At 43.5% G+C, this 27,034-nt stretch overlaps 1 protein-coding gene across 1 annotated transcript in view; it reads right to left on the bottom strand.

Moving 5' to 3' along the window:
- Positions 1-18,383, bottom strand: part of rasgef1ba (RasGEF domain family, member 1Ba) — a 230,758-nt gene extending 212,375 nt beyond the window's left edge. Inside the window, exon 1 of the mRNA XM_067990601.1 lies at positions 18,355-18,383. The gene's annotated coding sequence lies outside the window, so the exon portion shown is untranslated. The remainder of the gene's footprint in view (positions 1-18,354) is intronic.
- Between the last annotated feature and the right edge of the window lie 8,651 nt (positions 18,384-27,034).

Below are 27,034 nucleotides of genomic sequence, written 5' to 3'. Positions count from 1 at the left end.
GAACATCTATCCAATAGCGATCATAACATGATCGCTATTGGATAGAGTTCAAGGTAGTGTTTGAAAGGGAAAAAAGTGAATCAGCTGCTAAGATTCTAGACTTGGGTAAGGCCGACTTCAATGGGATGAAACAGAGACTGTCCACCGTAAACTGGGCAAATCTGTTAATGGGTAAAACGACTGATGATCCAGTGGGAAATGTTTAAAGAAACATTTAACGTGATACAGAATCGGTTTATACCCCTGAGTGGTGTGGAGGACAGGGGTTTCGATTCATGGGGCACTGGCATCAGTACTGGGCAAAGAGGGAACTGTTCCATTGGGACGAGCTCCATTTAAACCGAGCTGGGACCAGTATCTTAGCGAATTGAATAACTAGGGCTGTAGATGGGGCTTTAAACTAAAAGAAGTGGGGGGGGGGGGGTTCAGGTGAGAGGAAATTTAGAAATCTAAAGAGAAAAGTCAAGGTATTAGAGCAGTGTAGCAATTCAGGTAAAGATAAGCAGTGTATGACAGGAAGGGACAGAGAGTTTAACGATAATAGTGCATCAGCGAATAAGGCCAAAGCAGGGAAAAATGGTAAAAAGTTAAAATTAAAGGTGCTTTATTTCAATGCATAAAGCATTCGTAACAAGATAGATGAATTAATGGCACAAATAGAGATAAATGGGTTTGACCGAATAGCCATTACAGAGACATGGTTGCAACCAGACCAAGTTTGGGAACTAAATATTCCAGGGTACTTGACATTTGGAAAAGACTGACAAAATGGAAAAGGAGGGGTTGTAGCCCTGATAATAAAGGATGACATAAGGACAGTGGTGAGAAAGGATCTTGGCTCGGAAGATCAGTAAGTAGAATCAGTATGGGTGGAGATAAGAAATAACAAGAGGCAGAAAACACTGGTGGAAATAGTTTATAGGCCCCCTAACAGTAGCTATACTGTTGGACAGAGTATTAATCAAGAAATAATAGGAGCTTGTATCAAAGGTAATGCAATAATCGTGGGGGACTTTAATCTTCATATAGGCTGGACAAATCAAATTGATAAAGGTAGTTTGGAGGACGAGTTTATAGAATGCATTCAAGACAATTTCCTAGAACAATAAGTTGTGGAACTAACTGGGGAACAGGTTATTTTAGAGCTTGTCTTGTGTAATAAGACAGGGTTGATTAGTACTCTCATAGTAAGGGATCATCTGCGGAAGAGTGATCATAATATGATAGAATTTCACATTGAGTTCGAGAGTGACGTACTTAAATCAGAACTTAGAGTCTTAACCTTAAATAAAGCCAATTACATAGGTATGAGGGATTAGTTGGCTGAGGTAGATTTGGAAATTAGATTAAAAGGTGCAACAGTAGATAAGCAATAGCAAACATTTAAAAAAATATTTCATAATTCTCAACGAACATACATTCTATTGAGAAATAAATACTCCAGGGGAAAAGTGATCCATCTATGGCTAACTAAAGAAGTTAAGGATAGTATTAGATTAAAGCAAGAGGCTTATAATGTTGCCAAGAAGAGTAGTAAGCCTAAGGATTGGGAGAGTTTTAGAAACTAGCAAAGGATGACCAAAAAATTGATAAAGAGGGAGAAAATAAAATATAAGAGTAAACTAACAAGAAATATAAAAACAGATTGTAAGAGCTTCTACAACTATGTAAAAAGGAAGAGATTAGCGAAAGTAAACGTGGGTCCCTTAAAGGCAGAGAAAGGAGAAATAATAATGGGGAATAAGGAAATGGCAGAGACGTTAAACAAATATTTGTATCTGTCTTCACAGTAGAAGACACAAAAAGAATACCTGAAATAGTGGGTCTAATGAGAGTGAGGAACTTAATGTAATTAATATTAGTAAAAAAAAAGTACTGCAGAAATTAATGGGATTAAAAGCCGACAAATCCCCTGGATATGATGGGCTACATCCTAGGCTGCAGAGATAGTGGACGCAATGGTTATGATCTTCCAAAATTCCCTAGATGCTAGAACGGTTCCAGTGGATTGGAAAGTAGCAAATGTAATACTGCTATTCAAGAAAGGAGTGAGAGAATAAACAGGGAATTACAGGCCAGTTAGCCTGACATCAGTTGTCAGGAAAACGCTGGAATCCATTATTGAGGAAGTGGTAACAGGACATTTAGAAAATCATAATATGATTAGGCAGAGTCAACATGGTTTTATGAAAGGGAAATCATGTTTGACAAATCTATTAGAGTTTTTTGAGGATCTAACTAGCAGGGTAGATAAAGGGGAACCATTGGGTATAATATATTTGGATTTTCAAAAGGCATTTGATAAGGTGTCACACAAAAGATTGTTACACAAGATAAGGGATCATGGGGTTGGGGGTAATATATTAGCATGGATTGAGGATTGGTTAATGGCCAGAAAACAGAGTAGGAATAAATGGGTCATTCTCAGGTTGGCAGGCTGTAAGTAGTAGGGTGCCGCAAGGATCAGTGCTTGGGCCTCAGCTATTTACAATCTATATTAATGACTTAGATGAAGGGACCGAGTGTAATGTTTCCAAGTTTGCTGAGGATTCAAAGCTGGGTAGGAAAGTAAGCTGTGAGGAGGACACAAAGAGTCTGCAAAGGGATATAGACAGGTTAAGTGAGTGGGCAAGAAGGTGGCAGATGGAGTATAATGTGGGGAAATGTGAGGTTATTCACTTTGGTAGGATGAATAGAAAAACAGAATATTTTTTAAATGGTGAGAAACTATTAAATGTTGGTGTTCAGAGGGAGTTGGGTGTCCTTGTCCATGAATCACAGAAAGTTAACATGCAGGTACAGCAAACAATTAGGAAGTCAAATGGCATGTTGGCCTTTATTGCAAAGCGATTGGAGTACAAAAGTAAGGAAGTCTTGCTACAAATGTACAGGGCTGTGGTGAGACCACACCTGGAGTACTGTGTACAGTTTTGGTCTCCTTACCCAAGGAAGGATATACTTGCTTTAGAGGCGGTGCAACAAAGGTTCACTAGATTGATTCCTGGGATGAGAGGGTTGTCCTATGAGGGGAGATGGAGTAGAATGGGCCTATATTCACGAGAGTTTAGAAGAATGAGAGGTGATCTCATTGAAACATACAAAATTTTTAGAGGTCTTGACAGGCTAGATGCGGAGAGGCTTTTTCCCTGGCTGAAGAATCTAGATCTAGGGGGCACAGTCTCAGGATAAGGGGTGGGCAATTTAGGACTGAGATGAGGAGGAATTTCTTCACTCAGAGGGTGGTCAATCTTTGGAATTCTCTACCCCAGAGGGCTGTGGATACTCAGTCATTGAGTATATTCAAGACTGAGATCGATAGATTTTTGGACTCTAAGGGAATCAAGGAATAGGGCGGGAAAGTGGAGTTGAGGTCGAAGAACAGCCATGATCTGATTGAATGGCGGAGCAGGCTCGAGTGGCTGTATGGTCTACTCCTACTTCTATTTCTTATGTTCTTATGTTCTTAAATCTAGCCTAGGCTAATGGTGTGAAAGTGGGCACAGTAGAAGGAGCATCTTGTTATGCTGTACTTGAATGCTTGATGCTGACTGCAGGGGGTTACGGCTCGTTTTGGGGCACATAACCAACTGCATGCACACAGCATGCATCCCAACCGGAAGGCCCGAGGCCCACCTGAAAATGGGCCTCAGGCCTCATTTCAGTAATTTGGGCGAGCTGCTGGTGCCTGTCGCAGCTCGCCCATTTCCATAGAATGAGTTTCAGGCCGTCTGCCTCACGGATTGCCTGGCTCCTCTTTGCAGGTGGGAAACTAGCTTTTTTCTTTTTAAAGTGCTCATGGCACTGTATTATATCGGTTATATAATAATTACTCGGCAGGTACATCACAAGTGCTATGAGGGGGTACTGTTTTAAAGGGCTATGAAAAGGGAAGGCTGAAGGGAAGGAGGAAAGAGAGGGGAAAGAGCAATAAGGGAGAAAGGGTAAGAAAGGTGAGCAGCAGCAGTTGAAGAGAGAGGGAAGGACGGGGTAAATGATGAGGGAAGGAAGGGGCAATGGTGAGGGAGGTAAAGAGCAACACTGAAAGAATGGGTAAAGGCAGGGTGAAATGGCGAAACAGGTAAGGGATAAAAATGAGGGGAAGGGGAGAAGGGAGGGAAAGGGTGAGGAGAGGCAAGGAGCAAGGGTGAAGGGAAAAGGGTGAGAAGAAGCAATGAAGGGGAAAGAGAACAGGATGAGAAGTGGAAAGCAAGAGATGAAAGGCTGACGAGGACACAAGAAGTGGAGCAGCATGTGCTAAACTGAATAGTCAACGGGCGAAGGATAGAATACTAGAGCTTAGTCTTCAGTTGCTTCAAGCCTTTATTCACAGAGATCTACATTACCACTACCACCCCCTAGATCAGCTCTCTTATAAATGGATACAAGAGAGTTCCCAATTGATACCCACCACCTGAATACAATTAACACTAATTGATATAAATTACATGGATACAATTAACAGCATGGGGAATGCCGATGGTCAGACACATAATAATAAATGAATAGCAGAATCAAAAATAGTAACAGAAAAGATGGGACAGAGTGACAGGTGAGGCGGTAGTACTGACAGCCGACGTGCCGCAGACAATGGAGATAGGAGCACATGGGGTAAGGAAATAAGGAGAACAAGAAGAGGAGACAGAAGCACTCAACAACACAAAGACGGCCCAAGCAGGTGAAATTTAAGACTTTTCAAGACTTACCGTGAGCAACACCACAAAGAGACATACTAGTTTTTAAGAAATGTTGATCTTCTGCATTTTTTGGTGGCCAAGCACAGGGAGGGAGAGAAGTTCAGAAAAGGAAGGGGGAGAGACACATTCAGACGAGGGAAGGAGGGAGCAAGAGGAGTTTAGAGGTGGGGAAGGAAAGACAAGGAGGAGAGAAAAACAAACTCAGACATGGGGTGGGGGAGAAAGAAGTTTAGAGAGAGAGGAAAAATGTTCAGCTACACAGGAAAAGAGAGGTAGCAGTTCAGACACCTATGATTACTGTAGTTTGTAGCTCAGAAGGAGGGCACAGCAAGATGCATGCATCAGCCCTTTGCTAAAGCAATCCAAAACAATGTCTCGCTCTCTCCCTATAATTCTGTATCTTTCTCTGCTTCAAATTTGCAACCATTTTCTCTTAAAAGACAAAATGGTCTGTGCGTATACTACTCCCTGTGCCAAAGAATTTGTGCTCCATTAACTGTCTGTGTAAAGAAATTTCTCCTAACCTTTCTCCTCACTCTGTTAATGACAATTTTAAATTGATAATCCCTCATCGCTGACTCCACAACCAAGGGAAGTGGTATTTCCCCGGTCAGACTATCAAAACCCCACATAATTTTTTAAAAATCCTTTAAATATCCTCAGCCTTCTCTGCTGCAGCAGAAATACTGTCAGTATCTCAAAATCTCTCCTCAGAACTATGGGATTGAATTTCCATGGGGGTTCTCCCAATTGACTGCTGCAACTTGGCAGAAGATTTGCGTAAACTCCAGAGAGACAGTGTAAATAACGTTTATTCCATTTCTCTGGGGTTTCTACTGATCTTACACTGAAGTTACGGCAGACAATCAGGAGAACATCCCTGGAAATTCAAGCCCTATATGAGAGAGAAAAGTTCAGACACATCAGGCATGACTGTAAATCGGAAAAACGGGTGGTTTGGGGGCTGGGGGTGGGGGGCAGTAAAATTTTTAAAATCTAAAACCCACCCCCAACCTGCCCATTTCCGGTTTTAACGGAGGCGGGACGAGAGGCAGGCAACCAACCCACTCTCAGGAGGCGGGTTGGTCACTAAATGCTTTGAAGGAGGCTGTGGGCCTCCATTTTAACAGATGTTTTGTTTTTAACCCCTGGGGGCCGGGATTTCTGGGCCTTCTACTTCACGCCATAGGAGAGGAGGCGAGAAGGCCCAAAACAGTAGGTGTGCCTGTGCCTTTATAGCACAGCTTGTGGGCCCAGAGGAGCAGGAGTGCTTCCCCCAGGCCCAACAAGCCTACTTGCAGCGACCACCCCCATAATCTCCAATCTCCCACCATGATCTCCGACCCCCTGGTGACTGACCCCCTCCGATTACCCCCGATGACTGAGCCCCCCGATGACTGAGCCCTCCTAATAAATGACCCCTCCCACGATGACCGAGCCCCCCACAATGGCAGAGCCTCCCTGATGACTGACCCCCCCCCCCCCGATGACCCACGATGACTGACCCCCTCCCAAATGACTCCCCCCCCCCCATCTAAGACTTACCTGTTCGCATCCTCTTCCTTCCTCTTCTCCCGTCCGACTGAGGCCAACCTGTCAATCAGGCCGGCTTTGGGGTGGGAAACCGTCAAAAAAAAAAGATGTCTTTACGTCAAAATCGTAAGGACGCCCGGGAAACGTGTACTTCCGGGTTTCCTGTCATGAATTCCACTCCGTCCCCTGTCCCCCGTCCCCTTCCCTCCCTGATAAAATCATGGTCATAAAAGAGAGAGGAAAAGAAAGGGAAAGAGAAACACATGCAGGATTAAAGAACAAAGAACTACAAAGACACAAGGATATATTTGTACAGAGAGAGAAAAAAGAAACGAAGCACAAGGACAAAGATTAGTTTTGGTTATTTACGGCCACGGATGAACTTATCACGTGAATGGAGTTACCTATGAGGGCATGCTTACAAAACATGAAAATAAAATAATTTTGCTCCAGGGCTTCACGATTTCCCTCCAACAACATTAGGTGTGTCCACCCTACCATTTATTGTAACAAGAAATTAATGCAAATATATTAATTTCTTTATCTGGAAAAAAACAACCTGAATGGTGTGAATCATGTTCTATATACATATTTATATCTCCTTCTTTTTGTACAACATTGCTACTACTATCTGCCTTTTAGGTTTATTTGACCCCTTTTATGATGGATAAGCTTTACATAAAACTTTGTATAAAATGTCAAGTGAAACAATTCTTATTTTACGGGGAATTATTTTCAGTAATTTACAGGTTAAAACTTTTACAAATAGTCTGTTGTTAAAAAAATATATGGCTTGAGGCTGACTGAGGTTCTTTTATCTTATTTTGCAGCTATTTATACAATGAATTGGATGAATTACATAGAGTAGTAGAGAATTATAGGTTGGAAGCATATATATTGTGAGAACTACTTAAAATTCTTTGCCAGCAAGATTTTTTTCCAGACTATTCTTCAAACTTCTTGACCAACAGCAATAAATGAAAAAAAAATCTTTACTCTGTTATTTTAACCCCAAGGACCATACAATTAACTGAAGGAAATGTTTTTACTTTGGGAAGGAACAGCATTTTAAAGTTCCTCTCAGGTCATTTTTACCAGAAGGTACTGCTCCTAGCACATTGTTCAAAAAAATCATTTTATCAAGGAAATCAAGTGAAACATTAGGGGCTTCTCCGGGAGCTGAATAATTCACAGTCCATTGCCCCATGCTTTGGGCAGTGGAAACAACAATTCTCAAAGGTTAAGCGAATCTCAGATAAACACCACTGTTGTGGCAGCTGGGATCAGAGGGAGCAGTATTACACGCAGCAGGGTTAGTCGCTGCTGGGATCTCAGTACTATCTGAGGTGTGTGTAAATGTATTACTAATCATTAATTATCTCTATGTTCAAGAATTTGATGTGTGCTGTTCCAATAGTAGATGAAACCCTTATTACCAGAAACTGTTTATTTGGTATCTGATGCCGTTTCGAATGGAATGGTATGAATTCTCAATGAGGGAGACACGTTAAGGACACATCCTGACAGCAGGTGCAACATACTGCGAATAGTGAAAAATGAAGGGAGGGCAACGTGTAACTGTAACATCAAGGGCAGCCAAAAGCAATGCTACTCAAGATAAGCACAGATGAGGGGTGCCATTCAGCCCATCTTGGCTCAACCTTCTAGAAATTTTTTTTACTGTGCTCCCATTAAATCGTCTAACGAGATCTTTGGGGCGATCTTCCACTTCCACCCAAAACAAGGTCGGAAGAGCAGCGCGCTGTCCGTCTAAAGTTGGCCTCGGGGGATCTGAACCCTTTTCAGTTCAGGCCTCATTAAAATGCTGCTGACAAGCTGCAGGCACCAAATGCTGCAGCTCACCAGCTGTGGGAGGGGCAGGCCATGCTGAGCCGGCCAGCAGGTCAGGCCTGAATAGGGAGGGGAGGCAATCTGGGGGTTTGGGGGGGGACGAACAGGACACAGTGGGCCCAGGAAGAGTAATTTCAAGTAAGAAACGGGTGGCTGGCAGTTGAAAATCATCCCCCACCTTCGGCCCCTCAGGTCAATCAAAAGTTTTTGTCTCCACAATCCTACTATTAATCACATTACATGAAGAATTTCCTGACACTAGCACAATTTTACCTCTTACCAGTTTTAGCCTATTCTCCCCACCTCATTCTACTGTCTTGGCTTACCTTGAAATATTTTCCAGATATTAATTCCAGACCTTATCTATGTACATTAAATATGCTACTGGTTGATTTCCATGGCATTGCACAAGAGAATATGATTACTTTCTTATTTGTCTTCATGTTGCTAAGTGAATCTGTTCTCTGTTCCTCTTTTCTTCTGTTTCTCTCTCCTGAACTCTCTTTACTTTTCTCTTTGTCATCTTCTGCTTCACTGTCTTTTTCTTTTTTCCCTTTGGGTGTGGGTGGTAGGTGGCATAGCATGTTATGGTGGAGAAGTAGCCACTAATGACTGCATTTGAGGTGAGAGTTGTGGGGAAAATGTGGCCCTCAGGGCCGCCCTTCCCATCCTCTCCCCCAATCACTAGTTCTTCCCTCCTACCTACTCCCTTACCTTCCCACTGCCCATTCCACCACTCCCCTATTCCATCATCACCCATATCTCTTCCCCTTTGAACTACCTGCTCAATCCCTGTATCCTCCTCTGCCCCTTATTCTGCTGTGATTCACTTCACCCTTAACCCTCCTTCCACTTTCTCCCACTCGCTTCAACCAAGAGTAGGTGGTGAGAGGCCAGAATCCCCCTCGCCCTCAACCAGTTTCCCATCTCCCCTTCTTCTACCTTCCTTTTCTTTGCTTTCAAAATCAAATCAAATTAGAATGAGGAAAGAAACTGTCTGTCCACCTTTCTTTCTATTTGTGTCTTTCTCTCTTCATCTGTTTCATATGTATTAGAAAATTGGAACCTTTATCTCATAGGTATAAGCGATTAGAATTGGCCTTCTTTTTCAACAAAGCACAGATGAGCTAAGTAGCTGCCTTCAACATTTAACTGGTGCTTTTGAACTAACACTATCCTAAAAACTCTCTCTCTCTATCCCTCAGCTTAATATACTTTCTTAAGTTTACAGAACACAAAAGCTACAACAGATGTGTAATCAGAACACTGTCACTTTCTCTCTCTCTCTTACACACACGCACAGCTTCACTAGTTTTTTTTAAAAAGCACTCAATGTAAATTTTGGCTCAAAGCTTTTGAAATTTGCCTTTGGTTTTCAAAATTATTTGAATAAAAGCTACTTGTTGTAAAGTACTAGAAGGTAAAGAAAAATATTTCATCTGTGCAGCTGATTGAATGGCACTGATGCATCCTGGGAAATTAGACTCACTGCACATGCTCAGACTGCACAATCCAAATCCACAGTCACAGCTCTGGGCAAAAATATCAAGTCCAAGCCCAGGCTTTTGAGAAAAGCAGCGGCCTTTAAGTAAAAACTGTAATAAAGGCTTTAAAAGATATAAAAGACAATGCAGTGGATAAATTTAATTGTGTTATTGTGAAATTTGTATTTCTTTTGAATATTTTATTATGTTTAAACTCTTATTTTGGATATTTAAAAATTTCAGTTACTGAAAAAGGAAGTGGCACATGAAAAACCTTTGCTGAAATCATTTTGAGCGAATCGTGAGAACCTGGCGTCAAAACTGCACAGAGTGATATACTCTCACTATAAAATATCAGCTATCGTGTGACACCTGTAACATTAAAGAGGCCCATCACAATGTCACCTACAGGAGTAAAAAGTACCGCAAGTTTTTGTGGCAATAAATCGTGTGCCCCACATATTGAATTTAATATTTAATAGGCAGCATAGATATCACTATAAAGTCTTCACTTAGTCACTTCCTTTCAAGGCTAAAGAGCCCCAGTTTCTCCAGCCTTTCCTCAGGTACCAGGGATCGGCTTCATGGCTCTTCACCATCTCCATGGCCTATGAATTTCCCTTGTGTCTCGGTGACCAAAACTGAACAAAGTACTAAGATGCAGTCCAATCAGAGCACTGTACAATTTTAGCGTTATATCATTGGACTTATTCTCTACTGATTAGGTAATATAGTGCAACATTTTACTTGCCTTGTTTATTGCTACTCCATACTGTGATTAGACATGTTATATGCCAAGTGTACTATCACCCCGTATTCCTTACAACTTCATGTTAGCTGATTCTACACCATCTGTATATGTATGTATGATGCCTAATTTTCCTTCCAATGTACAGTACCGTACACTTGTCTGTATTTTGCCAGTTTACAATTTTATCATTTTATAGGTCTCTATTTGCTTCCTCAGACTTAATTTCCCCCTCCCCCTCACCGTTTAGCAACATCTGCAAATTTAACCAGTCTGTATTGAGTCTCTGAATTCCTATCAGATTAGAAACAGTAGAAGCCTCAGGCAGATCAGATCTCTGGGACAATCCACTCTATGATGATAACTCGATCGCCCAATGATCAGTCTTCCAATTGTTTTCTACCTCCAAGTGCCAGTGGTGGAGATGTGCCATCAAGGCACAATAATATTACATACTCATAACAATATTTTACATTCTTTGTGTAGCAGAAGCTAAGAAGAGACAAGTAGAACTTGGTATAGCCCTCACTATTCCTGAATAATTACATATAAAAATGTAAAATATTTTAACTGATGTGTTCAACCCCTCATTGAACCAGTTATCAACTCTAGTATCACAGTGGATATATTTAGATCTGTTTTTGATATTTGTTACCAATTTTTTTTCTTGTTTTTTTTAATCCTTCTTCTCTTTAGGATTCCCCTGAACCATATACCTTTCCCCAGTTATGAGTATGTGTCATCTGATTCCGGGTCTCTATCACTCTGTACACAGTCACTAAGAGATACAGTTAACTCACACTTCCCCTCCTCCACTTGGGAAAGTCAGTGATCAGATGCAAATGAAAATAATTCAATCCCTTGCCAGACAGCTAAATGCCTTTTCATTCAAACTGTGTAGTCATGTTGTGTTTATAGTTTGAGTACAGTAACTCTTTATGAAGAAAGTTTTGCTGTTGCCTCATTTTATTGTGCCGCATCACAAACAAATCAACAAAGTAGCTCCTTCATTGCTTCAAATGGATAACAACTGTCACTATAAGGTCTACTTTGTGGCTCGCAACCAGAACTGGGCACAGTACTCTTAAGTGTGGTCATAGAAACATAGAAAATAGGAGCAGGAGTAGGCCATTCGGCCCTTCGAGCCCGCTCCTCCATTCACTATGATCATGGCTGATCCTCTATATCAAACCATATTCCCGCTCTCTCCCCATACCTCTTGATGCCTGTTGTGTCGAGAAATCTATCTACTCCTTCTTAAATATATTCAGTGACATGGCCTCCACAGCCTTCTGTGGGAGAAAATTCCACAGGTTCACCACCCTCTGAGTGAAGAAATTTCTCCTCATCTCAGTCCTAAATGTCCTACCCCGTATCCTGAGACTGTGACCCCTCGTTCTGGACCCCCCAGCCAGGGGAAGCATCCTCCCTGCATCCAGTCTGTCTAGCCCTGTCAGAATTTTATATGTTTCAATGAGATCCCCTCTCATTCTACTAAACTCGAGTGAATACAGGCCGAGTCGACCCAATCTCTCCTCATACGACAGTCCTGCCATCCCAGGAATCAGTCTGGTGAGCCTTCGCTGCACTCCCTCTATGGCAAGTATATCCTTTCTTAGGTAAGGAGACTAAAACTGCACACAATACTCCAGGTGTGGTCTCACCAAGGCCCTGTATAACTGCAGTAAGACATCCTTGCTCCTATACTCAAATCCTCTTGCAATGAAGGCCAACATACCATTTGCCTTCCTAACTGCTTGCTGCACCTGCATGTTTGCTTTCAGTGATTGGTGTACAAGGACACCCAGGTCCCTTTGTACATCAACATTTCTCAATCTATCACCATTTAAATAATACTCTGCCTTTCTGTTTTTCCTTCCGAAGTGGATAACTTCACATTTAGCCACATTATACTGCATCTGCCATGTATTTGCCCACTCACTCAACTTGTCTAAATCGCCTTGAAGCCTCTTTGCATCCTCCTCACAACTCACAATCCCACATAGTTTTGTGTTGTCAGCAATCTGGGAAATATTACATTTGGTTCCCTCATCCAAATCAGTGATATATATTTTGACTAGCTGGGGCCCAAGCACTGATCCCTGCGGTACCCCACTAGTCACTGCCTGCCACACCGAAAAAGACCCATTGATTCTTACTCTCTGTTTCCTGTCTGTTAACCAATTTTCAATCCATGCCAATATATTACCACCAATCCAATGTGCTTTAATTTTGCACACTAACCTCTTATGTGGGACTTTATCAGACTGATTCCTGGGATGGCAGGACTGTCATATGAGGAGAGATTGGGTCGATTCGGCCTGTATTCACTCAAGTTTAGAAGAATGAGAGGGGATCTCATTGTGGTCTGACCAGTGTACTATACACTTTGGTCACATCTTCCTCTGACTTGTATTCTACTGTTTTGATGATGTAGTTTAACATTCTATTGGCTTTTTGTTGATTGCTACTCTACCCTAATTATACACATTGAACATTGAGTGTACTAAGACTCCTAGGTCGCTTTCAGCTTCATCCTTCATAATTTCAAATCCATTCATGGAGTATGTTTGTTGTTTACTTTTCCTTCTTATATGTAGCACATAACATTTGTCTGCATTAAATTTCATATGCCACTGCTCTGTCCATTTATATTTTATCCAATTTCTGAACTGATTTCACTGCCCCTCCTAGCTTGATATCATCAGTACATTTGACCACTTTTGCATTAAGTATCTAAATGCATGTCATTTATGTAAATTAGGAACAGCAAAGGTGCCAGTACTGAGCCTTGGGACACCCCACTCAGAAATTTCCCTCACCCCAACATAATTCTTTTAACCAGTGTTTGTTGTTTTTTTATCCTTCAGTCAATTTCTTGTTCATTCACTAGGATTTACCCTGAATTCCTACAGCTTTATGTTTAACTAATTTGTCAAATGTCTTTTGGAAGTCAAGGTACACTTGGGTTGTCATTTCCTTGGCTGAGTTGAAGAGATTCGTCAGGCAGGATTTATGTTTACTGCTGTAAGACTAATAGGTCTGCAGTTGTCTGTGTCTGTTTTGTCCCCCTATTTGAACATGGGCACCAGGTTAGCCTGATTCCAATCCATTGGTAACTCACCAATGTACAATAACCCCCTCATAATGATTGTCAGTGCCTCACAATTGTCCTCCCTAGTCTCTCTCAGCATTCTGGGATAAATATCATCTATCCATGGGAGCTTATTTAATTTATATAGCATCATATCAAATTGTATAAACATCTCAAAACATTTTACATAATATTTAGAGTACATTGACTGAAGGCAAATGCATCAGTTATTCTGGATCAGCAATGTCCCCACAAAGGGAAATTAGATGAATAACCAGATAATCTTATGGTACCACTCATAATCATTAGCAAAAGACTGAAACATGGCTTATGAGTATGTTCCCGATGCATGCACCCAGATTAGCTCCCTGTGTTACAATACGTAAGTTGCTTGTTTCTAAATTTTAAAATTTACCACTGTCATTTTTTATCACTTTTTGAATAGTATCAGTCTTGTTGAGTTCTGTGGGTTAGCTACTCCCACAACCAGTGCCGGCTTGGATCGTGCGGCTTTGCTGCTCCTATTCCTGCCAGTTTGTGTCCTATGGTCTTGGCAATACAAACCGATCTTGGGTGATGGGAGAAAATAGGCATACATAGAGCCGAAATGAATAATGAAATGTACCAAAAATTGATATTTTTAATTATTTCTCATTATTTTCAATAAAAACAAAACACAAACGAATCTGTATATTTGTAATTGTATGGCATTATAATATTTTCAGTAGTTTTAAATTCCATTTTGCATCAACATCCATGAGTCAGTGCACTGACAGTTACTTACTACAGTACCAGTCACTGCAAGCAGAAAAACAGACCAAAAATGTCACAAAACTCACTTAAAAACTGAACCAGTTTATACTGTATCCAGTAACAGACAGAAGAAAGCGACTTCATAGTCTCACTCTTGTTTCAGATTACAGATGATGCTTACAAATTGGAACAGAAATGTCACTATTAGGTAACTGCCTTGTGATCACTCCCACATAATTGTAATTCAATTCAATTCAATACTGCTCTTAACATTATTTGACTCTCGCCCTCTTTATTTTGTACTCTGATTGAAGATTTTCTTTTCAATTTTTCAGGTATTTATTATTTCTTACACTTTCCATTCTGTGGTCTTCCTGAACCATAAATCATCCTCAGTCAGGAAAGTGAACAGGTGACCCATTCCTAGGCCTCTGCCATTATTACCCTATGAGTGGCCGACAGGAGGTGTATGTGAGTCAGCTCCCTATCTCGACGGTGCTTTCAAAGGGAAGCACCGAGTGGGTACCAGCTACTTCCTGGTGCGTCACTCTGAACTGTTCCTACTCATCTCGTACTGACATGCTACAGAGCAGCTTTGACAGAGGCCTGGGAGCAGGTCTCCTGCTCGCCCTCATTGCCCAGGATATAGTGGGAGCAAAGGGAGTCCTAAAGAAGGAACAGGAGAAAATACAAAATAAACTGTAGAATATTTATAGACAAGAAGTGCCTGAGATGACCTAACTGGGCCAAATTGTACCTTCAATTCTCATCCAGCTAACTCACTACAGATATGGGGGACAGACTCTTTAGCGTCTGGGCAGAATGTACAAAGGAAAATTGGGCAGGGAGGAGTGCATGCCTTTAACAGAGACTGCCCAATGTTCAATCCTTCTTGTTAAAAAAAGTTGTATCTCTGAATGGCAAATTGCACCTGTTTTTGTCTCCTCGTACCACTTTCAGTAACAGTGGGATATGTTTTCCTCCATTCACTAATTTTGCCAGAGAAGTAGATGTGAATTCAAAACAGTATTCATATATTAGCACCCGCTATCGGGTGCGTTCCTGGCGGGGGGCTCCGAAAATCGGGGAATCCCAGAGCGGGTCGGGAGCCCGGCTCCAACCCGCCCACTTCCGGGTTCCCCACAAACACGCTGACGTGTGGGACTCCCGCAGGCAATTAAAGCCGGCAGGGTGCCACTTAACAGTATTTATTCTGGTATTTCAGGTCGTTAACAGACCTGATTAAGGAGATATTTCAGGAGGAGTGGGATTTTACAAACAACTGGGACTGTTTCCCATACTGTTGCAGCCATCAGCCTGTGGGAGCTGCAGAGGTCCATTTGACAGGTAGGGAGGGGAGACCCTCACTTATTGCAGGAGGCCACTCTGTCACTTGGGACAAAGTTTGGCCTCCACCACCCTCCTCCTAACAATTAATTTATTAAGTCAACAAATTGCACACTTACCCCGGGGTCCAGAGACATGTACCTACCTTGCGGATCCCCTCAGATGTACATCTTCCGGATGGGGGCCGCCGTAGCTGCAGTCATAACCTCCTCGGAGGGCGAACAGCATCACCAGCCTCGCCGGCCACCTCTGACACGTGGAGCTCCACAACACAGTGCTGTGACACATCCACCTGCACAGCAGGAGGGAGGGCAAAGGCAGAGAGAGATGTGTCGCAGAGGGCACTACCCTCGCCACAGGGTCCACAGACCGAGGCTCAGCTTCCTGGACCTCTCTGAGCAGCAGTGCACACGGAGGCTCAGAGTCACTCGACATGTAGTCGTGGACATCTGCAGCCTCCTTCATGCCAAGCTGCTCCCGGCTGGCCCGAGCACCATCTTCTTACCTGTCGCTGTCAAAGTCACCACTGCCCTCAACAACTTCTCCTCCGCATCCTTCCAGGGTGCCACCGGGGACATCGCCGACGTCTCTCAGTCGTCTGCACAAAGGAGCCCTGCAAATACACCTACACCCAGTCTGCAGTGACACAATGGGTGGCATCAGTTGTGGGTCTTCATTGTGATCCTCAGGAAAGGGCATTATTGCACAAACCAGACAAGATTCGCAAAGACGTGGCAGTAGTGGTGCCAATATAATATGTGATGTTAGTTGATCAGAAATTAAATATAAGTAAAAACCATGACAAACCCTCAAACACCCTTGTGCATCCCCTTCATGCTCACGACACATTTGCCTTACGCTGCCTACTGCACATATGTGATGCATGCCCTGTGGCTGCAGCACAGGTAGTGGAAGGTTGAGTGAGGCTGACCGTGAAAGAGATGCATGAGAGGGTGAGTATGAGATAGAGCCATGAGATTGTATGAGGATTGGGTTGAGTGGTAGTGGCGGGATGAGTACTGGCGAGGTGAGTAAGTGCAGGTAAGTTGAGGATGAGGTTTGAGTGGGTGTGAGGGGTGATGTGACAGAGTAGTGTTGGCAGTGCAGAAGGAGGTGTGGGGTGGGGGCAGTGATGTGGCAGACGGAGTGTAGGGGAATGAGTAAGTGTACTCACTTTGGCTGACCTACTTAGGTCATTGCAGCGCCTCCTGCACTGTATGCAGGTGCGCGATATGTTGGTGGTGCAGGTGACCTCCTCTGCCACCTCGAGCCAGGCCTTCTTGGTGGCAGAGGCAGGCCGCTTCCTCCCGCCTGCCGGGGGGAAGATCTCTGTCCTCCCCCTCCTCCTCACCCCATCCAATGATACCTGGAGTGAGGCATCATTAAAGCTGGGAGCAGCCTTCCCCCTGGGCTGCTCCATGCTGTATTTTTTCCTATTTGTTGCAGCATCAGTCAGTGGAGGACGGCCCCTTTAAATAGAGCTCCTTCAGCTGACAGACCTTACTGTGCATGCGCAGTCCGCCCGACGCGCAGCTCAGCAGCGGGAAACCCGGAAGACCAGGTAAGTGGATCCAATTAGGCTGCGATCGTGCGCGGGGCAGACTGATTTCACCGGGCGCGTTACCCACGCGCCCAATCACCCCGAATATACCGCGAACCCGCCGCCCTCCTAATATCGAGCCCCTGTATCAGCTTGACTCAGTTGGCAGAACTGTTGCCTCTGATTCAGAAGGTGGTACATTCAAGCCCCACTCCTGAACTTAAATACATAACCTGGGCTGACTCTCCATTGCAGTACTGAGGGAGCGTTGCACTGTTAGATAAAATGTTAAACTGAGGAACTGTCTGCCTGGTCTAATAGTTTGGGTGGGATGTTAAAGATCCCATGATTCTACTTGAATATTATTCCAAGTGTTCTGACCAATATTCTTCCCTCAATCAATAACACCAAAAACAGATTAACTGGCCATTCATCTAATTGCTGTTTGTATTGGATTGTGGTGTTATAAATACGCAATAGGGATCACTTTTCGAGTTTACCCTCTTGGTACAGAGCTTTGTCCATCGGGAATGCAAATCAGGAATTTAGACACCCAATCTTCACAATTTTTGTTGATTCATTTGAATGGATGTAAAATAGCGCACTTGCCAAAATTGCAGATAAGCGGGAACGCAATTCCCATTTATACTGGGAATTTTGCAACAACTTGTCACAAATATTGGCAAAGATATAGTAAAAAGACAGCTTTAATCTTGTTTTGATACTCTTACATGGCACACTAAAAGTTATTATGCAACATATTATTCTCTATATATTATTAATATTCCCTACTTCAGGTTATAATATTGGCAATGGCATAATTTGTGAAATTGATTAAATCGGATGCAACTTCTCAAGAGTTGATGTTACTGAATGTAATAAAGAAAAATAAAGATGCTGTGATTTGACCTTTTGAAAACTATTTTCCACCAAAACAATTTTTATTTTACAAAGCATTTATTCCCCCACCCCTCGCATTCAGAGAATAGTAGAATAAAAAGTTTTGCCATTTTAAGCTTAGCTCAAGCTTAAATCTAAAAATCTGGGGGCATGGTATATGAATATCCAAACACATGAGCCCTGAAATTCTGCAATAGTTCTAATGGTCCCCAAACCATAACTCCAGCAGCCGTGTATGCTGTTTTCCTGAAGATTCCACCGTTCTCCCACTGGAGTTATGGTGACTGGCAGAACCGCTGCAGAATTTCAGAACCTTGATCTCTCTTAGCAGAGTTCATGTAATAAATTAATTTAACATGGTTAAAATTTACATGATTTTTAAAAATTCTGAAAATTAAGAGTTGACTCACCCTTTTGTGGTCTGACGAAGGTTTCTCTTTCGTCAATGTACCAAAGATTGTCGGCTAAAAATCAAACAAAAAACAGGCGTACTTATTTTAGAATAGTGCTTGTAGTATTGTTTCATTAAATATATTTTTAAAGATCCCATTACATGAATTGAAAAAAAAAGCCAGGAGTCCTCCTGATGTCCCGGTCAAAGTTTACCACAAAAAATTAACTGATCATTCATTTCATTCTGCTTGTGGAATCTTGCTATCTGTAAAATGGCTGCTATGTTTACTTACATAACAATAACTGAACTTCAAAGCAATTCATTGCATGTGTAGCACTTTGAGATGTTTCTGAGAGATGTGATAAGATGCTATACATAAACATTCTTCCTTTCTTATTTGTTAAATTTCTGTCTGTGCTAAATTTCTTCAGGGGTTTTAACATTTTAATAACTATAAACTAACCTGAAGATGAGTCAGAGGTGCATAGCTACAGATAGACAGATTAATTAACCATTAGTAAGTTCTGGATCCCATTGAGTTTACTGATTCATCAGCAGCCCCTTCCTGTTTGGTATGGAAAAAGCATCAAAAATTGATATGATCATATCTATGATTATGACAAAACCATGTCAATCTTCAGTTCTTTGCCATTTGATTGGCTGGACACATTCTTTCCTCTGGAGGTGACCATGATCATTAAAAGTGCTTGTGTATGTCCTCCAGCCAATAACATTTTTTTTTAAAATTCGTTTATGGGATGTGGGCATCGCTGGCAAGGCGATTGCCCTTGAGAAAGTGGTGGTGAGCCACCTTCTTGAATCGCTACAGTCCGTGTGGTGAAGGTTCTCCCACGGTGCTGTTAGGAAGGGAGTTCCAGGATCTTGACCCAGCGACGATGAAGGAACGGCGATATATTTCCAAGTCGGGATGGTGTGTGACTTCAAGGGGAACGTGCAGGTGGTGTTGTTCCCATGTGCCTGCTATATTTAACTAAAATATAAATGCTTCTGGTCCAAGCACCAGAGGGAAAAGTAGACCTGGAGCCCTGCATGTGTAATTGTGGTGATACTGAAACACACCACATAGTTTGGTTGTTGCCATTATAAGTTCTGGTTAGTTAGCCAGAAAGTTTGCTGTTATTGTCTCTCTTCCTCCATACAGTCATAACTATATTCTTTAACTATAATAAAACTGTGCAATGGATCAGAGAAGTAGCTGTGGGAAGTTAGAACTACATAAGAATGTCTTAAAATAAAGCAACATGCACTTATATAAATAAATGTAATACAGCCCTGAATTTCCTTGATGTCCATAGCATTGTTATAATGCCAGAAAACAACTCAATTAATCAGCAAGGGGAGTAACATGGAAATTTCCTGGGTAAGTCATTTGCATACAAAGTGGCGTTAGTTGTGTTGTATTAGCATTGCAAAGGCACTGTGAGCAGCATAGGCCCCAGAAAATTTCAATACAGAAGCAGCGTAGCCCCTGTCATTGACTGCATTCTCCATCAGAGCACTTGAGAACAGCAAGGGGAAACTGCAAAGATTCTTTCCTCAACCCCTTTGCATCTCCCACCTTCATCTGAAGTGCCTCCTGCCAGAACCATGATCAGTCACAGTCCAGCTAAGGGCACCATGACAGGTCAGCAAGTCACCAAAGGACTGTGCATTTTTCACAAGAAGGTCTACAAGCTCTCCTGGAAGATGTGGCTGCATCTCTGAAGGGAGTTCCTGAGCAGCCTGGTCGCTCCTGCCACCATCCGCAGGCATTGTGCTCTGAGGGAGACTGGTGTGGACATTTATACTCTGGTGATGAATATTGATGCAGTCCTGCTGTGGCATCGAGGGCTGCTCAGTAGTCATGTGCTAAGGTTAGTAGTGGTTTCAAGGAAGATCACTTTCTTGGCAACTGGCACAGACGGCAGTGATGGTGCAGTATGCCACTGTAGCTGACTAATGGTTGAAAACATCCTGCACAATCTGATTTCGGTGGCCCTTGCAGCAGGTAGGGGTAGGTTGAGACTGTAGGGTTAGGGTTAGAGTTAGGGTTAGGTGGTGGTGATGGGGGAGGCATGGGGGAAGAGAGTGCTCTTAAAGTCCAACTAATGCTTGTAAAAGGTGACTGGAGGAACAGCTACGCCTGGTTTATATCGGTCTAATTTATCCAGAGTGCAATAGTGCGTTAAAGCAGAAGTTTCTCATGCACAGTGCCACCGGGTGATTGGTGCTCCTATGCATATGGGTTGGACAGTCAGATTCTCAAAGCTGGCAAAAAGATCAAGAAAATTTACATTTAATGCAATAGCCTCACACAAGCGGTATAATGGGCTGAAACCCAAATTACCTCGATCCATTCAGCAGTGCTATAATGCCGTAACTATGACATTACTGCCAAAGATCGCAAGGAATTTCACCCCAATATTCATGGCTGGTGCTATCATAAAATAAATAGGATGTGCAGCCAAACTCATTTATATGCAAATCTGATGATATAGAAAAGATTCTTCTCTACTCAATTTGTGCCTGTTTAGATCCCACTTCTCAAAAATTCCAGGAAAATAAAACATTTGTGGATCTGCAATATTGTATGAAGAGAGTGAAATGTTTGTGCACATTATTATTCAGCAGCTTCTTTTGGATCCACAAAGCCTGTGTGAGTACAAACCCAAGCAGCGCTGATGTTGACATTCCTGCTGGCTGCTTAACAGATTATAAGCAATATTTTTTGCCTCTCCTGATGTATTATATATAAAACAGCATTCCATTGAATTGGCTACTCTTACTACAATGAGGCTACAGGAGCCTGGCTTTTCATTCAGTAACATTAATCTTTTATTGTGGAATAAAAGGTTGTGTGATACACTTCAATGATTATATGGTGCAATCTGACAATCATTTCAAATTTGCATTGTATTTTGGTCATATCATTCTGGATGGAGAAGAATCTTTGAAGGAAGGGAAGAAGAAAATAAATCTTAATAACACTTCTGAGATTTGCATTAACATTGTAGTTTTAAGGACACACATTTTTTTTTAAATATTAAATTAAGTTCTTTATTTAGTGAATAGAACATTTGAAGAAATGTGTTGTGATTGCTAGAGACAATGGGAAAGCCCAATCTGAAGTAACATGGTCCAAAATTAATCTTTTGATGAAAACAAGAGAATGAATACCCCTGTTTATCTCTGTAAATAATGGTTTGATAACAAAATTATATTCTCATATCACGTTTCAAAGGTACACATTTCTGTAATTTAATAAACGTTATTCGTAGAGAAAAACAAATAGTCCCCTACATTGCATTGAGAGGAATTTTGGGCTACAGTTGAAGCTGAAAAAAACCTGAAATTCAGTTGTTTTTTGTGGAAAAAAATGGGATAGGAAAGAAGCTCACATTTGCAAAAAATATCCAAAGGCTGCCCTTGCACATCCCCTTGGGCACCTCAAAAATCCAGGAAGGCTGATGTGCTGAAGTATACAGTTTACCATTGATTTACAGTGTGCTGTGAAATTCTATTTTTTTATTTTCACAATGGTGCTAGTGTGTTTGTAATGTTTGAAGGTGCCACTAAAGTTCAGGTAAAAATATAAAACTAACAAAATATATTTACAGTCTTGGAACATAATTTATAACATCGAGCTCAACTGCAAACAACATAAGAGCTAAATTGGGTCACGTAGCATCTAATCTGTAGGCGCAACGCGGACACCTGAGCCCCGAAAATGGCGTCCAAGATGCACAGGCACACTTCCAGCATGACATGCACAGAACGCCATCTTGGTAAAGGGGATTGCACCTAACAAATGCCGGCAGCATGTAAAGTAGGGAGATTATGATGTAAATCAGTGCGCAACGCTGATTTAAAGGGACCGCTGCTATTTTGGAACTCCACGCTCCAGCCAACACACTGGGCTCGAAGTTAGCAGGCCTGCGGGTTCCCAGCGGGTGGTCCTCCGGGAGCGTGGTCAACACGCTCGGCGAAATTAGTGGGTTGCCCACGCGATCGTAGCAGGCAACCCACTAATAGGAATCAATTACCTGCTCCTCCGGGGTCCACGGCGCTGGCCTGCGCGTCGGTCGGGCTGCGCATGCGCAGTACGATCTGTCAGCTGGAGGCTCTCTAGTTAAAGGGGCAGTCCTCCACTGACAGATGCTGCAACCAATGGAACAAATTGCAGCATGGAGCAGCCCAGGGGGAAGGCTGCTCCCAGTTTAATGATGCCTCACCCCAGGTATCATCAGATGGGGTGAGGAGGAGGGGGAGGACACAGATCTTCCACCCGGTGGGCGGGAGGAAGCGGCCTGCCTCTGCCACCAAGAAGGCCTGGCTCGAGGTGGCAGAGGGGGTCACCTGCGCCACCAACATATGGCCCACCTGCTTACAGTGCAGGAGGCGCTGCAATGACCGCAGTAGGTCAGCCGCAGTGAGAACACGAAGTCTTTCCCCTACACTCCGTCTGCCACAACACTGCCCCCACCCCACATCTCCTTCGGCACCGCCAACACTATTCTGTAATATCACCCTTCATACCCACTCAAACCCCATCCTCATCTTACCTCCACCTACTCACCTCGCCAGTACTCATCCTGCCACTAACACGCAACCCAATCCTCATACAATCTCATTGCTCCATCCCATACTCACCCTCTCGTGCATCTCCCTCACGGCCAGCCTCACTCAACCTGCCACCACCTGTGCTGCAGCCACAGGGCATGCATCACATATGTGCAGTAGGCAGCGTAAGGCAAACGTGTCGTGAGCATGAAGGGGGTGCACAAGGGTGTCTGAGGGTTTGTCCTGGGTGTTACCTATATTGAATTTCAGAGCAACAAACAGCACACATTATATTGACACCACCACTGCCATGTCTCCGCGAATCCTGTCCGTTGTGTCCAATCATGCCCGCTCCTGGGTATCACTATGAGGACCCACCACTGATGCCACCCATCGTGTTACTGCAGAGTAGGTGCAGGTGTATTTGCAGGGCTCGTCCGCGCAGACGACTGAGAGACATCAGCGGTGTAGCCGGCTGCACCCTGGAAGGATGCGGAGGAGAAGGTGTGGAGGGCAGTGGTGACTTTGACAGCGACAGGTAAGCAGTTGGTGCTGGGGCCATCCAGGAGCAGCTCGGCATGAAAGAGCCTGCAGATCTCCACGACTACATGTCGAGCGAATCTGCGCCTCCCTGTGCACTGCTGCTCAGAGAGGTCCGGGGAGCTGCGCCTCGGTCTGTGGACCCTGTGGCGAGGGTAGTGCCCTCTGCGATGCGTCTCTCTCTGCGGTAGCCCTCCCTCCTGCTGTGCAGGTGGGCGTGCAACAACACCGTGTTGGGGGGATCCACGTCTCTGCGGCGGACGGCGTGGACTGCGAGGCTGCTGGGGCTGGTCATGCTCTTCGTCCTCCGAGGGTGTCCACACACCACCCATCTGGCAGGTGTTGGTCTGAGGGGTTGTGCAGGGTAGGTGGGTGGTTCCTCGGACTGGGGCTGCGGTTTTGTGTCGGTCTGTCCTCTGGCTTGGCGGGGGGTGGTGGGGGGCAGGGGTTGCCCTATGTGACGTGGTGGCCTCCTACGTGGGTGAGGGCTGTCCCCCGTGGAGTGCACCTTGGCACCTGCCACAGGCTGCTGGCTGCAACACGCCTGGTTGGAGAGAGACTGTTTCCCCCAGTGTGTGAAGCTCACTGCCTTGAACCTAAAATCCCACACTTCCTCTTATGACAGCTGATTCAGCTCATTAACTGACCTCAACAAGCAAGGTAAGTACACTCAAGTGGAACCCCGCTGGCTTTAATTGCCTGCGGGATTCCCACCAGCGGGGCTTGCGCGCGCAGCCCCGCACGTCAGCGCGGTACCCGGAAGTGGCCGGGATTTCGTCGCAATCCGGTCACGTGACCGGATATCGGGATTTTCCGGGCCCCCCCGCTGGAAACCCGCCGGAAACCCGACGCCAAAATCGAGCCCACTGTCTTAACCGTGCACAGCTGAACAGGTCATAAATGGCATGGAGGACCCCCCACTAGCACAATTTAAAGGGATCATGCAGGAGTTGCAGACTAGTTGCTGGATTATTGCTTCTGGCTGCTGATGCATTTGTACCTGTTTTTGGAGGTCTCCTATACTTGAATACTAGGACAAGAGGACATAGCCTAAAAATTTGAAGCAGGACTTTCAGGAGTGAAATTAGGAAACACCTCTACACGCAAAGGGTGGTAGAAGTTTGGAACTCTCTTCTGCAAACGGCAGTTGATAATAACTCAATTGTTAATTTTAGATCTGAGATTGATAGATTTTTGTTAACCAAAGATATTAAGGAATATGTGGCTAAGACGGGAATATGGAGTTAGGTCACAGATCAGCCATGATTTCATTGAATGGCTGAACAAGCTCAGGAGGCTAAATGGCCTACTTATGTTCCTATAATAAACTTTCAATATTCCACAGGGAGTGGGCTGGTTAGCCGACAGGCAACAACAAGGGCACTGGAGGAGTGGCAGGGGTGGGATATAAATGCTGTCATCCTGAGAGGACAGCAGGTTCATGTTGCATGGAGCCACTGCCACTTGCTGCCTCCTGTTATGTGCCACCTTCTCCTGCAAGAAAGCAGGAATTATGCCAGTGAGTGTCCTGCAGGATGTTTGGGTGAAGTGGCTGTCATGGTCGAATAGCTGCCAGTGTGTGTGACCTGTGAGTTATGGGTGTGCGGCTTGCAACAGTGGTAATGTGTGAGGGTGAGAGGAAGCATCTGATTGGAAGAGTTGAGTACTGATTGAAAGAGTTTGTTGGTATGTGGGTGATAGGGCTGTAGTGCATGGAGCAGTGGATGCGGCTAGTGATACAGTTGGCAGGAGATCCAACTTGACAGTTGGCCTCACTCAACATGACCACTTGTGTCAAAGCATTGAACTTCTTCCTGCACTGCATCCACGTTCGTGGTGCTATGCACCTGGCATTGACCTCGTCTCCTACTGTCTCCCACTAACTCGGGAGCATATGTCTGGAGGATCTCTTGCCCCCCCTGCGGATATAGGATGCCCCTCCTTCGGTCTACCTCTTACACCAAGGCTTCTAGTGTATCATCAGAGAATCTTGGTGCACACTGTCTCGCAGGCCCGATACAAACTCAGATTGGCAGATTGGTGGGATCTAGCGTGCAGATTGGAGGATGTGGGATGTAGTTTTGAGCAACCTTTATTCAATATTTTATAATGAAACAACAGTTTTTAAACATAACGACAAGACCTACATCTGTGTTTTACGTGTGCGATTTCTGATCTCTGTTCAGACCCGTATCTTATATTTTGAAAATATAAGAGTCCCCCAAACTTTGAGCAGCCAAATTGTTGCTCATTAAAAGTTCCAGAGTTCCCATCATCATCATGCTTCACTATGTTGCCAATTGACTTCCACCATTTCCTGCAGCCACAGTGGACCTCCCCTTTAAGAGGTGCAGGCTGCCTTTAAGTGGCGCTAGCCACTCCCGATATCGGGAGCCCCTGCTGATGTGTGCAGCCACTCAAAAGCACAAGTAGCGCTGGCTGCACACAGCAATCATTGAAAATACCAGGCAGCACGAATATTACGTGCTGCCTGCATCGCAACAACCGGGCAAGGGTTAATTGCGCACCGCAATCCCAATGCCCGTTTTCAGGGGTTAACTAATTTAACCACCCCCTCCATGTCTTTGCAAGGCAATGTGATTTATCGTACGGGTGGGCTTGTGTAATAATAAAGCCAGATTTGCACATAGTGATCATAGAATCATAGAATCTTACAGCACAGAAGGAGGCCATTCAGCCCATCATGTCTGTGCCGGCTCTTGGAAAGAGTTATCCAATTAGTCCAACACCTCTGTTCTTTCCCTGCAAATTTTTCATTTTCAAGTATATATCCAATTCTCTTTTGAAAGTTACGATTGAATCTGCTTCCACCACCCTTTTAGGCAATGCATTCCAGATCATAACTCATTGCATAAAATAATTTCTGCTCATCTTTCCCCTGGTTCTTTTGTGAATTATCTTAAATCTGTGTCCTCTGGTTATCAACCCTCCTGTTAGTGGAAACAATTTCTCCTTTATCAAGACACTTCATATTTTTGAACACCTCTATTAAATCTCCTCTTAACCGTCTCTGCTCTAAGGAGAAGAATCCCAGCTTCTCCAATCTTTCCACATACCTGACGTCCCTCTTCCCTGGTACCATTCTAATAAATCTCCTCTGCAACCTCTGATTAAAAACAGTTTATAAAATCTGACAGTAAACAAAACTAGTCCACACTGCTTTAAGCCACTTTCACAGCAAGTCAGTACTAATTCAATTTTAATTGTACATAATTAATTGTCTAGCTTTTCAACATGCCAAGAGGTGCAAACAAAACTTCTCCCTTTTTAATGTCTGTTAGTATATCCTATGGAAAGTTTCTTTTATATACATAACACAAAAATCATGTATTGTTTAAATACACAAGCAACTACCACATTGCCCAAAATGAGCCTGAATAAAATGCAAACTTTGTACAGTCCTTTCTTTCACTACAGAACAACTTAATTAACCATTTGTGCAACCTTCCTTACAGCAATGATATATCCTGTCCAGCGAGTATTGCAAAAGTGTTTTTCTTTTCTATTGATAGATATCTAACTCACAATATCTTTCAGTTATGCTCCTTCTAATTGTTCTCACTATCCTTTAACAT

The sequence above is a fragment of the Heptranchias perlo genome, chromosome 1 (assembly GCF_035084215.1).
Source record: "Heptranchias perlo isolate sHepPer1 chromosome 1, sHepPer1.hap1, whole genome shotgun sequence".
Classification (NCBI taxonomy): domain Eukaryota; kingdom Metazoa; phylum Chordata; class Chondrichthyes; order Hexanchiformes; family Hexanchidae; genus Heptranchias; species Heptranchias perlo.
The sequence above is the reverse complement of the archived record's forward strand: the minus strand, read 5'-3'. Positions and strand labels throughout refer to the sequence as shown.